We start from the raw sequence: 16,588 nt of genomic DNA, 5'->3' as shown, positions 1-16,588 counted from the left end.
ATACATTGAAAATAACTACTTTCAAGTATTCATTTCTCGTCATCTTTAACAATTGCACATGTATTCATTGATATAGTCATGTTGTGTGCAATGCAATTATAATTAAGTCTACCTGAGGTGGGATTCGAACCGGCTACCCTATGGTTTCAAGGCAGATGATTAAGCGATCAAGCTATTGAACCAACACACCTGAACCTGTGAAAAAGGGCCTCAAACATGTATTTGACACAGTTTCATGCAAATTGCTCAGAAATCCTGGATTTAAATGTTTTTCAAACTGCTCAAAATTGCAGACAATCTAAGGGCAGAGCTTACTGGTCAAAGTGATACATGTGTTCCTCATGAGTCAAGGCACATGTGTAAGCAGGTTTAACGGCTGTCGGCCAAACGAGGCATGACTTTTGCCTGTTTAAAGTTTGCATTTTCAAAAAATTGCTATAGCGCCCCCCTTTGACCAATTGGAGTAAGATTGGTTTCAGTGATACTTGGAAGGACCCTCTACAATATTGCAAAGTGTCAAACAAATGTGAGTCTGCATGTATGTGTTAGGGGCAGATGAATAATTTAAAAAAAGCTGCAATTTTCATTGGCTTATAAAAGCTTAACGTTTTCACTTATGGAAAATCCGCTAAGTTACGTTTGTCGGCATTGGTCCAAAGTTCATGTGTATACAGTTTCGTACAGATTGCTCATAAATCCCAGGAGGAGTAGGCTTTTTACTGCTTTTTACTGCTTTTCATAGAATTCGAAATGGTGGGAGATCTAAAGGTCAGAGGTCAAAAGTCAAACAGCGAAAGTTGTTAGGCATGAGGAGACGCATGTGTGTATCGAAGTTTCATGGCTGTAGGTCGAACAGGGCATGAGCTGTACCTGTTCAAAGTTGGCATGTTCAATTGAGTGCTACAGCGCCACCCTTTGGCCAATGGTTGTGAGTTTCGGGTTTTCGCCGTTTGGCATAGCCCTCTACCATATTGCCGAATTTCATAAGAAGTGACCAGGCGGTTAGGCCAGAACTGGCAAAACCGGCGGAAGAATAATAATAAATATAGCTGCAAGCAGCAATGAGCGGTTTCGAGAATAATGGCAGACTGGCAGACTGGCAGACTGTGACAGAGTGGCAGACTGGCAGACTGGCAGACTGTGACAGAGTGGCAGACTGGCAGACTGTGACAGAGTGGCACACTGGCAGACTGTGACAGACTGTGGCAGACTGGCAGACAGACAGACTGTGGCAGACTGGCAGACAGACAGACAGTGACAGAGTGGCAGACTGGCAGACTGTGACAGAGTGGCAGACTGGCAGACTGGCAGACAGACAGACAGTGACAGAGTGGCAGACTGGCAGACAGACAGACTGTGACAGAGTGGCAGACTGGCAGACAGACAGACAGTGACAGACTGGCAGACTGGCAGACAGACAGACAGTGACAGAGTGGCAGACTGGCAGGCAGACAGACAGACAGAGAGACAGAGAGACAGAGAGACAGAGAGACAGAGAGACAGAGAGAGAGAAAGAGAGAGAGGCAGTAAGAGAGAGAGAGAGGCAGTAAGAGAGAGAGAGCGAGAGAGAAGAAGTGAACATGCATTAATTAACAAAGTCATGATTTTTGTTCAGTAAATTATATTTGGACCGGTTAAATTGGGGTTTGAACCAGGGACCGGTAGACAGTGTAAAGGATAAGGATAATTCCAGGTCCGTTCATGAAAGTCCTTGCGGTCTTGTTTCCAATGAGGGCCTGTGAGCAATTACGGGTTAAGAGTCTTGCTCAGGGACAAATTTCATTTCATCGACACATTTGCTGGCCTGGCCTGGAATAGTACCTGGGGCAACCAGGGCCTCTGGCTCCCTAGGTGGGCTCACTAACCACTCAGCTATGGCCACAGTACAGACTGAGCCATTGGATAGACAGAATTGGATTTCATATGTGGTAAGTTATCATACAGCATGGGTTGCTTATTATATACATACAAGCTCATAACGCGTCACATTGTAGATCGGCTGTATGTGGTTACTGTAGGTGTTGTATTAATAATTACATCTGCAAAGTAACAAGTAACTAAAGCTGTCATCTGCTGTAATTGTAGTAGAGTAGAGTAGTAAAGTAAAAGTACCTAAAAATTGTACTGTGCATGTGGCAGGTGTGATTGGTGATGAGTGAGAGCAGGTGAGAGGGGTGGATCCAATCCATGGGAATAGGGGGAATTCCAAATGATGATCACCTCAACGCATTGTTGGGGACAGGGATCGAACCAGCGACCTATGGATTCACAGGCTGCCTCTCTTCTCATTGAGCTAAAGATATGGCCTCCCTGATGGTGTCTGTTGATATCTATAGGTTTTTCCGTCCTATAGGTTCTTCCGGTGTGAGATTGTAGATCAGCTATTTTCACAAGAAAGTATGTCATACATAAAAAACAAGTACTCTCAAAAGCATTTCATGTTATTGTTTAAAAAATGCACATGTCTGAATTAACAGGGTCATGTTTTGTACAATGCAATTTAAATGTAAACTGTGACGAGTGGGGTTTGAACCATGGACCTCTGGCACATGAGACTAACAGTGTATTGATCAAGCTATTCAATGCACAGCCTTAGTCAGTGAAAAAGGAGAATCCAACAAAAAAAAAAAAAAGAGGGAATGAAGTACGTCATACATTGAAAATAACTACTCTCAATAAGCATTTCATTTATCAATTGCATGTTTATTCATTGATACAATCATGTTGTGTGCAATGCAATTGAGTTGAAGTCTGCATGACGTGGGATTTGAACCGGCGACTCTGCGGTATCAAGGCAGATGATTAAGCCATTGGGCCAACAGACCTGTACTAGTGAAAAGGGAGTTCACACACATGACACACTTTCACGCAAATTGCTCAGAAATCCTTGGTTTAAATGTTTTTCAAACTGCTCAATATATTTCGGAATGGAAACTACTGGAAAATAGTCGATCTACAAGCTCACAACGCGTTGCTATCTAAAAAGGTGTGAGATTGTAGATCGGCTATTTTCACAAGAAAGTATGTCATACATAAAAAACAACTACTCTCAAAAGCATTTCGTGTTATTGTCTAAACATTGCACATGTCTGAATTAACAGGGTCATGTTTTGTACAATGCAATTTAAATGTGAACTGTAATAAGTGGGATTCGAACCAGGGACCTTTGGCACATGAGACTCACACTCTACTGGTGGAGCTATCCAATACACAGCCTTAGACAGTGAAAAGGGAGAATCCAACAAAACAAAACAAAAGCGCGAATGAAGTACGTCATACATTGAAAATAACTACTTTCAAGTATTCATTTCTCGTCATCTTTAACAATTGCACATGTATTCATTGATATAGTCATGTTGTGTGCAATGCAATTATAATTAAGTCTACCTGAGGTGGGATTCGAACCGGCTACCCTATGGTTTCAAGGCAGATGATTAAGCGATCAAGCTATTGAACCAACACACCTGAACCTGTGAAAAAGGGCCTCAAACATGTATTTGACACAGTTTCATGCAAATTGCTCAGAAATCCTGGATTTAAATGTTTTTCAAACTGCTCAAAATTGCAGACAATCTAAGGGCAGAGCTTACTGGTCAAAGTGATACATGTGTTCCTCATGAGTCAAGGCACATGTGTAAGCAGGTTTAACGGCTGTCGGCCAAACGAGGCATGACTTTTGCCTGTTTAAAGTTTGCATTTTCAAAAAATTGCTTTAGCGCCCCCCTTTGACCAATTGGAGTAAGATTGGTTTCAGTGATACTTGGAAGGACCCTCTACAATATTGCAAAGTGTCAAACAAATGTGAGTCTGCATGTATGTGTTAGGGGCAGATGAATAATTTAAAAAAAGCTGCAATTTTCATTGGCTTATAAAAGCTTAACGTTTTCACTTATGGAAAATCCGCTTGGTTACGTCTGTCGGCATTGGTCCAAAGTTCATGTGTATACAGTTTCGTACAGATTGCTCATAAATCCCAGGAGGAGTAGGCTTTTTACTGCTTTTTACTGCTTTTCATAGAATTCGAAATGGTGGGAGATCTAAAGGTCAGAGGTCAAAAGTCAAACAGTGAAAGTTGTTAGGCATGAGGAGACGCATGTGTGTATCGAAGTTTCATGGCTGTAGGTCGAACAGGGCATGAGCTGTACCTGTTCAAAGTTGGCATTTTCAATTGAGTGCTACAGCGCCACCCTTTGGCCAATGGTTGTGAGTTTCGGGTTTTCGCCGTTTGGCATAGCCCTCTACCATATTGCCGAATTTCATAAGAAGTGACCAGGCGGTTAGGCCAGAACTGGCAAAAACGGCGGAAGAATAATAATAATAGTGAAAGTGTAGAGATGTAATAGCTTTCGAAGCCTGATGGCTCTCGAAACCTAATAATGAATTCTACATGACGTGGGATTCGAACCAGGAACCCTGTGGTTTCAAGGCAGATGATTAAGCCATTGGGCCAACAGACCTGTACTAGTGAAAAGGGAGTTCACACACATGACACACTTTCACGCAAATTGCTCAGAAATCCTTGGTTTAAATGTTTTTCAAACTGCTCAATATATTTCGGAATGGAAACTAGTGGAAAATAGTCGATCTACAAGCTCACAACGCGTTGCTATCTAAAAAGGTGTGAGATTGTAGATCTGCTATTTTCACAAGAAAGTATGTCATACATAAAAAAAAACTACTCTCAAAAGCATTTCGTGTTATTGTCTAAACATTGCACTTGTCTGAATTAACAGGGTCATGTTTTGTACAATGCAATTTAAATGTGAACTGTAATAAGTGGGATTCGAACCAGGGACCTTCGGCACATGAGACTCACACTCTACTGGTGGAGCTATCCAATACACAGCCTTAGACAGTGAAAAGGGAGAATCCAACAAAACAAAACAAAAGCGCGAATGAAGTACGTCATACATTGAAAAGAACTACTTTCAAGTATGCATTTCTCGTCATCTTTAACAATTGCACATGTATTCATTGGTATAGTCATGTTGTGTGCAATGCAATTATAATTAAGTCTACCTGAGGTGGGATTCGAACCGGCTACCCTATGGTTTCAAGGCAGATGATTAAGCGATCAAGCTATTGAACCAACACACCTGAACCTGTGAAAAAGGGCTTCAAACATGTATTTGACACAGTTTCATGCAAATTGCTCAGAAATCCTGGATTTAAATGTTTTTCAAACTGCTCAAAATTGCAGACAATCTAAGGGCAGAGCTTACTGGTCAAAGTGATACATGTGTTCCTCATGAGTCAAGGCACATGTGTAAGCAGGTTTAACGGCTGTCGGCCAAACGAGGCATGACTTTTGCCTGTTTAAAGTTTGCATTTTCAAAAAATTGCTATAGCGCCCCCCTTTGACCAATTGGAGTAAGATTGGTTTCAGTGATACTTGGAAGGACCCTCTACAATATTGCAAAGTGTCAAACAAATGTGAGTCTGCATGTATGTGTTAGGGGCAGATGAATAATTTAAAAAAAGCTGCAATTTTCATTGGCTTATAAAAGCTTAACGTTTTCACTTATGGAAAATCCGCTAAGTTACGTTTGTCGGCATTGGTCCAAAGTTCATGTGTATACAGTTTCGTACAGATTGCTCATAAATCCCAGGAGAAGTGATTTTTTGACTGCTTTTTACTGCTTTTCATAGAATTCGAAATGGTGGGAGATCTAAAGGTCAGAGGTCAAAAGTCAGAGTGTGAAAGTTGTTAGGCATGAGGAGACGCATGTGTGCATCGAAGTTTCATGGCTGTGGGTCAAACAGGGCATGAGTTGTACCTGTTCAAAGTTGGCATATTTCAATTGAGTGCTACAGCGCCACCCTTTGGCCAATGTTTGTGAGTTTCGGGTTTTCGCCGTTTGGCATAGCCCTCTACCATATTGCCGAATTTCATAAAAAGTGACCACGCGGTTAGGCCAGAACTGGCAAAACCGGCGGAAGAATAATGAAAGCCAAGGAATGTAATAGGGTTCGAAGCCTTACAGGCTCTCGAAACCTAATAATGAAAGCCAAGGAATGTAATAGGGTTCGAAGCCTTACAGGCTCTCGAAACCTAATGAAGAAACGATTCTGGACTCGTGACATGAGAGACAAAACAGAAGTGTGATCTACTTGAGGTCACATAACTCAGCAGAGACTCCAGAATGTAGAGGCCAAAGTCCAACATGGAGGTTGTGTGTGAACGTGGTGTGGACTGTGTGGAGGAGAGTCATGGTGTCAGACACAAAGAAGGACAGAGTACCTGCACTGTGGTCCAGGTACACTCCTACTCTGGAGGACACACGGCCTGGGATGTTAGTTACAATGCCTCTGTGTCTGAAATAATAACCTTGTTTACAACACTGTAAAGACCATGATTTATCATTGTATCCGAATGCACATTCATTAACAGACCCTGTTCTGCTGATATCTTTATATGAGACTGCTATATAAACATTGTCTCCACTCCACTCTACCTCCCAGTAACAGCGTCCAGTCAGACCCTCTCTACTCAGAACCTGCCACCTTGTAGTGAATCTCTCTGGGTGATCAGGATATGATTGTGGTTTGTCCATCAATGTTACTTTTCTGTTCCCTTTAGACAGAGACAGGAGTTGATGGGCTGTGTTTGGATCCAGTGTGATTGGACGTGAATATTGTAAGAAGTCAGCTTTGGTCTTGGGTTCTGCTGGTGTTGACAGTAAAGCATCCACTCTGTTCACTGTCTCTGAGACGTTTGTCCCTCCTTCTGTAAGAATGTCCTCTAGTTTGTCTCTCATCTTGGACACGGCCACGGTCACATCTTCAAAGTATCTCAGAGGACGGACATTGCTGCTGACTGGGTGTGTAGATTCACTGATCGTTGAGAGGGAGGAGGTGTAACGCTGTAGAAAATGGATGTGATCCTCTGTGAGTGAGAGCTGCTCCAGCTCAGCATGTCTCCTCCTCAGTTCAGTGACCTCCTGCTCCACACGCCTCCTCAGTTCTTCAGCACGACTCACTTCACGTTCCTGCTGCTCTCTGATCAGCTCCCTCACCTCAGACCGTCTTCTCTCAGTGGAAGAGATGTGCTCAGTAAAGATAGCGTCACTGTCCTCCACTGCTCTGTCAGCACAGTGGTTGATGGACTCCACCTCCTGGTGAAGCACCTTCACGTCTTTCTCTCTCTCCTGGATTCTCTGCTGGATGTTCCGCCGACTCGTATCGAGCTCCTTCTGTCTCTCAGTACGTTCTGCTGCAGCGGAGTTCGTATCATGACCTTTGTGTTCTTCCACGGAGCACAGATAACAGATACACTGTTGATCGGTACGACAGAAAACCTTCTTCACCTCGTCGTGACGAGAGCAGATGTTCTCCTGAAGCTCGCTGGAGGCTTTGACCAGCTTGTGTTTCTTAAAGGCAGGAAACTGGGTGAGGCTGGAGGTGAGTGACACAGTAAGAGACCTGACACTGAAGACAAGTCTTCACAGCTTTCAGTCTCCTCCCAGTGCAGACATCACAGGCCACATCTCCAGGTCCAGCGTAGCAGTGATCAGGAGGAACATCTTGGAGTCCTGTTGATAGATTGATACATATGTATTTATCAATCTGATAAAAATGTATTTCATTGGTATGTGCCTGTACCCTCATATTTGGTAGCCTATAGGAGCCAGCATGTCTCCGCAGCCTGATAACTATTGTTTTTGTTACTGTCTATCTGTCTTAACACCACTCTGTGTCAGACTGCGTGTGTAACATATTGTTTCCCCTCAAGATAGCCTGCCACACGGCCTTGTTGTTATAAATATTGCGCATACTGTAAGTGAGGTCCAACGACTCTGGTTGCCTAGGAGCCACAAGATAGACAGACAGCTGGGATGGCAATGACGTCATTAGAAGGATGAACCACCGTTTATCACAAAATGTGTTTACATTTCTGTACTCTCTGTTTAAACTTCTGGAAGCTATCATTAATAATTTTCGACACTTTTAAGATATTTTCTCTGGATAGACCTTTAATATTTTGTAATAATGTCTTACATATATAGTTATATATATATATATATATATATATATATATATATATATATATATATATATATATATATATATATATATATATATATATATATATATATATATATATACATACATACATACATACATACATACATACATACATACATACATACATACATACATACATATATATATATATATATACATATATATATATATATATATAAATATAAAATACGTCTTTTTGAAGATATTGTATTTTTGGTGTTATTTTGTATGCTATGTTGATGAATTGAATATATACAGTAGGACCTCAATGGATTTTGTGTTATCCTTTTAGACCATGGGCCATATCTTTGAAAACATTTTAAAATAGTTCAACTAGCCGATCTACATCGACACGTTGTGAGCTTGTAGATTGAATATTTGAACTATTTGAAAATGTTTTTCAAAATAGTAAAAGAAGACAAAGAAGTTTAGGGATAATGGGTAAGGTGGCGACCAAGACAGGGCCCCAAGTGTATAGCTGTACTCGAGCTGTTTGCATTTCTGTCTGATAAAATATTCAATCAATCAATTAAACAGAGTCAGTGAGCTGCATTCACAAGAGAATTTAAAGGTATCACCTGTCTTCTTCAGGCTCTCCACCACCTCAGCCAACATGGTGTTTTTCTTCAGAACAGGTCTTGTGATGAAGGTGTGTCTGCACTGTGGACAGCTGAACCTCCCTCTCTGATCATCCTGGTTCCAATAACCCTTGATACACCTGCTGCAGTAGTTGTGTCCACAGGGAACAGTCACTGGATCCTTCAGTAGATCCAGACAGACACAACTGTTCCTGATCCAGTTGAACTCCCTGCTGCGCCATTTTAGTACAACTGACTGTCTGTCTGTCTGTCTGTCTCTCTGTCTGTCTGACATATTACAGACGGGTTCAGTGTGCTTTTATTTCCTCAGAAATCACATGACATGGGAGGTTCCTCTCGTGCAGAGAGTGCTGAAGGGGCAGGTGCTGAAACAGTCTACGAAAGGGCACGTATGCGCACGCCGATTTTTGGGGTGGTCTTTTTGTGGGTATCCCTCGTGCCATAGCACACCAGAAATGTAATATGTTGGATGTCTTATGCTAATGGAGCAAGATGCTCCACAATAACATGGCCCATGTCATTACTGCCATTACCCTCTCCTCAATACAGGATAGGTGGGCACTAGGGACATGGGCTTGGGCACCTTGATGTAAAATTGTCTATTTTGTCCAAAATTTAAAAATATATATATATTTGGAAAATGGTCTTAAGTAATGTAAAGTATACACGATGTGAACATGCATGGTACATCATTATCAGACTGTTTTTTTTTTTTTTTTTTGTAGCAATTGTAGAAATATTGCCGAATGTTTAGGAATACTCTAATCATGTACACTTTACTAAAAAACATTTTACAAATATTTTATGTTTTAACATGTTGGACAAAATAGCCAATTTTACATCGAGGTGCCAAGATGTCCCTAGTGCCCAGCTATCTTGTTATCCCTGCATCATACCACAACAGCCTAACACGTTAACTTTAAGATGAGGGCAAAGTAACTCATTTCATTTGACAGCTTCAGTCCATGTGGGACTTTCATCAGTGCAAATTGCAATAAAATAAGCAATACATACTCATTACCATGTACAAATTGAAATAATTAACATTTCTCTATGTAGCCTATTGGCCATCATTCCCATTTTAATTCTTCAATACTAATGATCAAATAAAACAGATAAGGCAGGTGAAGATCAAAATGTACTAAAATATGTACTGTACCTGAAAACATTTGAGGTGAGAAACGGCTATAATGCAGTAACAGCAGTAGCAGATCAGGGAGAAATAATTCTGTAGTTACAGCCAGGAGGCAGTTTACTTAATTATCACATAGATTGGAAATAGGGGAAAACAATTAGCCGGACTCTGTACAAATGAAGCTAACAAAAGCTCATGAAATGAACACATCTCAGTTAAGGTCTCAAATCAAGTTGTTTGTAGCTGCAAGGATAATGAGGTGGGAGCAGGGGTCATCACCATGGCAGCTTGTGATGGAAAATTTCATTAATATTTCATTTTTGCCACGAACATGCAAAATAATTATCTTGCCAAAAACACAGTGGCCTAGCCCTAAATGTATACTAATGGACTCCTAATGTGTCATAGGGTCTATTCCAATGTGCTGCACATTTTAAAATGATAGTATGTCTGCATTAACTACTGAGCCACTTAACCACCAACAATTTAAATCCTAATTATTTTGTATAATAATAGTTGAGTCTCATCAGTAGAAACAGTGCTTCAACCTCAAAAGGGCCATTTAGCTGCAAAGGTGAGTGGGTGCGTATTATACATCATGGCTAATATAGAGATTGCTGGCTTTTCAAAAGACAGTGTTACTTGAGGTCAGAAGGATATCAAGTTCTACCAGCTAAACCCTTTGGTTTGTCAAGGTGCGGTAGCTGGTGGATTCCATTAAGGTGATCAGGTATTCTCTGTTGATGAGAAAGTCCACGGCATGCACATATAACAATGGGAAAAGACACACCCTACACGCTACACTTGATTTGTTTTTGATTTATTAGACATGATAATTACATGTTAAACGCTTGTCACGGAAACGTCAAGGATAAAATGCCAATGGAACACTGGAACAAGGAAACTTGAGAGACAAAAAAGATAAGGACATGATGAGTGATTAATGAAGGGCATGACAGGATTGTAATTGAATGCAGCAGTGTCACAATAGTTTAATGCGAAGGCACCTAACTTTGATCAGGCGTGAGCTAACTTTTAGGTTGGAGGAGGTCCTAGGCTGTGGATGGAGGGTTTCCATGGATTATGGTTGTGGAGTGTTATTGTCTCCGCCCAGGCCCGGATTGGCCGTCGGGAGGACCGGGACTATTCCCGGTGGCCTGCCCTCTAGTGGCCTTTTTTTTTTTTTTGCATAAAAAAAAAATATCAGGTCAGGCCAGCCATCCACAGCCAGCGTGGCGCTTAAGTGATGCAGCAAAAAAAATCTCTCCTAAGCTCAGGCCAGGCCAACCACAGTCAATTTCAATTCAATGCAGTCAGTGTTGCTTGCAGCTCAGTGCAGCTGCGGGCCTCCCCCCTACCTTTAACCCCCAAAAAGGCCCCCCTTTTGTAAGGCCCCCCAAAAATAAGGCCCCCCAAAAAAAAGGGCCCCCCCAAAAAAACGGCGCGCGCTGCGCGTGCGCAGGGTGGCCTGGGTGGGCGTGTATCTCCCGGCCAGATTTGGAGTCCCACTCCGGCCCTGTCTCCGCCAAAGGTGGAGAGTATGTTTTCGTTCTTGTCCTTCCATGTGTCCGTCCGTCTCAGCCAAGCTAACATTGGTCAAGCTTCACGTGACACGTGAAGAATATGTTGTAGCCAATCAGAAACATATTGTTGAATATGTTTTTGATTGGCTAGCGAGACGCATGACGAAATAAAATCCTAAAATAGGTGTGTCACTTCAAAAAACAATTTATGTTTTTTGAAGTGAGCTTCCATCAGCCAAGCTAACATTGGTCAAGTGACACGTGACAATATGTAATATAAATAGGTAAGACAGGATTAATCAGGAACAGTACTGGCGGAGACCTGTGCTCCGAGGAGCACATTTTCTAGTTATAGTTGTCTCCGCCAGGAGACTTTGTTTTCACTTTCCGTCCCCCCCCCTCGGCCAAGCTAACATTGGTCAAGCCTCACGTGACACGTGACAATACGGTGAAATAGTGTGATCTGATTGGCTAGTGATGTATAGCGGCCTATAAATACATGTGTCACTTTGAAAGAGTGTCTGTGCCTCTTTCAAAGTGAGGTAAGACAGGAATAATCACGAAATGGCTGGGAAATGGCGGAGCAATACATTATGTAGACACACTGGTGTCATCACAATATGTAATATAAATATCTTAGACAGGATTAATCAAGAACAGGACATTCCAGTACAAACTGAGATCACAGTTAATGACACAGTGCAACTAACTCTTATTATGCAAACTGAAGAAGCTAATCATTGTCTGCAAACCGATGAAGAACCAAAGGCGCAACGCCAACAGGAGAAGGATAAAGCTAAGAAACAAAGACGAAGAACACTCGCATCTGAAAATGACAAAGAACGAAGACGAGCAGCTGACACCACAAGGAAAAGAAGGCCTTGGTCACATTTGTGTCGACAGGACGGATAGGACACTTATACAGACAGGACGGATAGGACACTTATACAGACAGGACGGATATGACACTTATACAGACAGGACGGATAGGACACTTATACAGACAGGACGGATAGGACACTTATACAGACATTGTGTCATGTTACTATGACACAGTAACATGTTCTATTTTTTGTAAGAATTAGAACATAAGAATTAGAACATTACCAACATTCCCAACACAAGTCTGCTGGTGGAGACTTGTGCTCCGAGGAGCACTTTTTCTAGTTGTTATTGTCATTATTGGACACTTTGAAACATTGTCTCTCAACTAACGACAACAAGCTTTACTTCCAGTTCTGCCCTCCTTTGCCTTGGTAGCAAATAGCTCCTTCTGAACCAGGGGTCATCAACATATCCGTACATGGACAAAGATGTCCGTGGCAAGACTTGTCTATGTCCGTGGCACTCTTTTTTTTCCTTTTTGTTTTTAAAGAAATATACATATACCCTACATATTTTTCAGTATAATGTAAAAACATATTCTAAAATACACAATTGAATCTTGAAAATGTGATTGAATAATTTTGGTGAAAGTGTCAGGATGACATTCTCATTAATATGTTAGAGGAGATTTGTGGTATTGTATGTTGCACCGGTACATGATTACATCATATGAAGCATAGCGTTAGTTCATGCAGGACACGGAAGTCTTGCACGCCAAAGCTGTAACTAGCTGTCAGTCAGCTGATGTGAGCATCAGCTTTCTATTCCCCATTCACAGCACTGCTGGTCATTACGTCACACACTCATACACCAATCACAACTCACGCATTAGCAAAGAGGTTCCTTTAAATACGGTTCGAATTATCTAGGTATTTCTTGGTTGCTGAACCAATGCATTCTGCTAGCTCTTCCTCCACCCCAGCCTCCACCTTTTGATGAGAGTCTGGCATGGGCTCAAATACTTGTGATTATCATGTATATCTGCTTTGTTAGAGTCTGGCATAGGCTCAAATACTTGTGATTATCATGTATATCTGCTAATTCAAACTAATATGTCAATGTACTACTTATTGTTGACATTGTATCCCTATGGGGGATTTGCTTAAGCATTCCCTGAATATATGCTTAGCAGGCTGCTTCCACAAAATTCAGTGAATATTCTCCCAAGAGCGGAGCTTTAACGCCAAGTTTAACTGTATTCCATTTGTGGCAATAAATGGTTAAATCTACTTTGACGTGAGTGTTTCTGATTGAAATGAGGACAACAAGACAACAAGATTCCCTGAAAATGTCAAAACATCCATTCAATCCTTTGTGGGATACTAGTATTAGTTTAAAACAATTGATTAATGGAGTGTATGAGGTGTGTCAGACAATGAAACAATTAAAGTCAAAGGTAATGTGAGTGACCACAGTGAAAAAAGGTGCAGGAAAAGAGCAAAAACAGAAGGCATGTCATCTGTTGAGAAGAAGCTCCAAGGCAAAGGAGGGCAGAACTGGAGTAAAGTAAACTTAATTTATGTCAGTTGAGAAAAAGCGTTTCAAAGTGTCCATAATGCTAATAATAACCACAGTAACACTCCACAATCAGGATCCATGGAAACCCTTGATCCACAGCCTCACCATCAGACCTCCTCCACACCTCTGATAAAAGTTAGGCACCTTTGCATCAAACTATTGTGACACTGCATTCCTTTCAATCCTGTCATGCCCTTCATTAATCACTCATCGTGTACTGTACATAATTATCTGTTTTGACTCTCAAGTCATTTTCCATAGTTCGATTCGACATACCTTAGACTTTCTCATCAACACAGCTAGTACCTGTTCACCTTAATGGAAACCACAACTCCTAAAGTTGCCCTCCTTTGCCTTGATAGCAAATACAGCTCCTTCAGGGGTCATCACCATGGCAGCTTGTGATGGACATTTTCATTAATATTTCATTTTTGCCACGAACATGCAAAATAATCATCTTACCAAAAACACAGTGGCCTAGCCCTAAATGTATACTAATGTGTCATAGGGTCTATTCCAATGTGCTGCACATTTTAAAACAATAGCATGTCTGCATTAACTACTCAGCCACTTAACCACCAACACATTAAATCCTAATTATTTTGGATAATAATAGTTGAGTGTCATCAGTACAGACAGTGCTTCAACCTCAAAAGGGCCACACGTTTAGCTTCAAAGGTGAGTGGGTGCGTATTATACATCATGGCTAACATAGAGATTGCTGGCTTTTCAAAAGACAGTGTTACTTGAGGTCAGAAGGAGATCAAGTTCTACCAGCTAAACCCTTTGGTTTGTCAAGGTGCGGTAGCTGGTGGATTCCATTAAGGTGATCAGGTATTCTCTGTTGATGAGAAAGTCCACGGCATGCACATATAACAATGGGAAAAGACACACCCTACACGCTACACTTGATTTGTTTTTGATTTATTAGACATGATAATTACATGTTAAACATGTTCTCACGGAAACGTCAAGGATAAAATGCCAATGGAACACTGGAACAAGGAAACTTGAGAGACAAAGAAGATAAGGACATACATGATGAGTGATTAATGAAGGGCATGACAGGATTGTAATTGAATGCAGTGTCACAATAATGCCAAGGCACCTAACTTTGATCAGACGTGAGATAACCTTTAGGTTGGAGCTGTGGATGGAGGGTATTTTGGGCATTATAGGCTAAAAAGATAAGAGAAGTACTGATCTACAAGCTCACAACATGCTGTGATGTGATGTGTTGTGAGCTTGTAGATCCCCCCCACAAACACACAAATAATATTGTATTTATTTATTTGATACGAAGCTTGTTTAAAGATGTGTAGCAGCCTGAAATAGAGTAGACAATATGGCACATCAGGAGTCCATTATTATCTATTTAGGGCTAGGCCTATGTGATTCTGGCAATATTACCTATTTTTAGCGGCGCTAGCCGCTCTATACTTTTAGGTCTATACCTTTAGGTATAGAGCGGATCCTGCTCTATACCTGACTTTGTCCGTGTCCGTCAACGTTCTGATTGGTCAGGTCCGTCAACGTTCTGATTGGTTAGGTCCGTCAACGTTCTGATTGGTCAGGTCCGTCAACGTTCTGATTGGTCAGGTCCGTCAACGTTCTGATTGGTCAGGTCCGTCAACGTTCTGATTGGTCAGGTGCGTCAACAAAGTGATAGGTCAAGCTTCACATGACACGTGGCTATAAACACATTATAAACACATATTGATGACAAAATGTATCAAAGGCGCCGCTACCTTCACACAGGGTGTGATTTTTTAAAGCACATTTATCTATTTTCACAGAATTGAGGCAGCTATTAGCAATCATTTATTTTAGCTGTCTTGTTGTGAATTGTGTGTACATGGTACCATGTGCAATAGGCCTACTAAAAATCTCCTGCAACTCATGTAATGAGCATGTTACTTTACGAGTCACAGAAGTTATTCAAACACAGTTTTACATGTTTCTTCATTATAATGATATCTAGAATTTCTTTTCAAAATAAAAAATGTGCCTCGGACATAGACATGTCTTACCACAGACATGTTTGTCCGTGTACGGACATGTTGATGACCCCTGGGTGGGAGGGCACGTGACATCACTGCATCAGGTGAAAAGTGAGAAAAGTGAGAGAAAGTAAAACTGACTGATGGCAGCCAGCTCATTTATATTATAATAATACATAATAATTCTGATAGTGAAATGATAATTATTTGTCAAATGTTCGTCTTGATAAGGGCCATGGATGTTGGGCTGGCCATCATTTTTATTTTTTAAATGGGTATTTTGGGAAAAGGGCAATTTGAGGCAAAAGGGCAGGTGCTCAAGCACCAAAAGCCCCCTCCCCCCCTCTCTCTCTCAGCTAAAGGGGTCCCTGCTTCATCTCTCTCTCAGCTAAGGGGTCCCTGCTTCATCTCTCTCTCAGCTAAGGGGTCCCTGCTTCATCTCTCTCTCAGCTAAGGGGTCCCTGCTTTATCTCTCTCTCAGCTAAGGGGTCCCTGCTTCATCTCTCTCAGCTAAGGGGTCCTTGGGCTGACAAACGTTGAAGACCCCTGCTATAGTTTACTGTAGTTCTAGGGAGAGATGCTTTTTTTCATCTCATCAGGTTTGCTTCCCGCTCACTGTTTGATCTAACTGCTTCCATCATACAGTTATTATGATTACTAGTGTATATGATACACAGTGTATGAATACAGTTTATATGATAAATGCAGTTTATATGATTAATACAGATTATATGATAAATACAGTTTAGGTGTCATCAACATGTCCGTACACTGACAAAATGTGTCCGTGGCAAGACTTGTCTATGTCCGTGGTCCATTTTTTTTTTTTTAGCGGGAAAAGATCCAAAACAGATCTGTTCAGACAGATCTATTTGCTACAAAAGCAAAGGACAGCAGAAACCT

At 41.3% G+C, this 16,588-nt stretch overlaps 1 pseudogene across 1 annotated transcript; it reads right to left on the bottom strand.

Moving 5' to 3' along the window:
- Positions 1-5,819: 5,819 nt before the first annotated feature.
- LOC311049193 (E3 ubiquitin/ISG15 ligase TRIM25-like) lies at positions 5,820-8,845 on the bottom strand (annotated as a pseudogene). Its single transcript, XR_014602886.1, has 2 exons — positions 8,604-8,845; positions 5,820-7,532 (listed from the first exon to the last, which is right to left on the bottom strand). The product of XR_014602886.1 is annotated as an E3 ubiquitin/ISG15 ligase TRIM25-like (transcript).
- Positions 8,846-16,588: the final 7,743 nt, after the last annotated feature.

Source organism: Gymnoscopelus microlampas, assembly GCF_963454915.1.
Source record: "Gymnoscopelus microlampas genome assembly, chromosome: 7".
Taxonomy (NCBI): domain Eukaryota; kingdom Metazoa; phylum Chordata; class Actinopteri; order Myctophiformes; family Myctophidae; genus Gymnoscopelus; species Gymnoscopelus microlampas.
The sequence above is the reverse complement of the archived record's forward strand: the minus strand, read 5'-3'. Positions and strand labels throughout refer to the sequence as shown.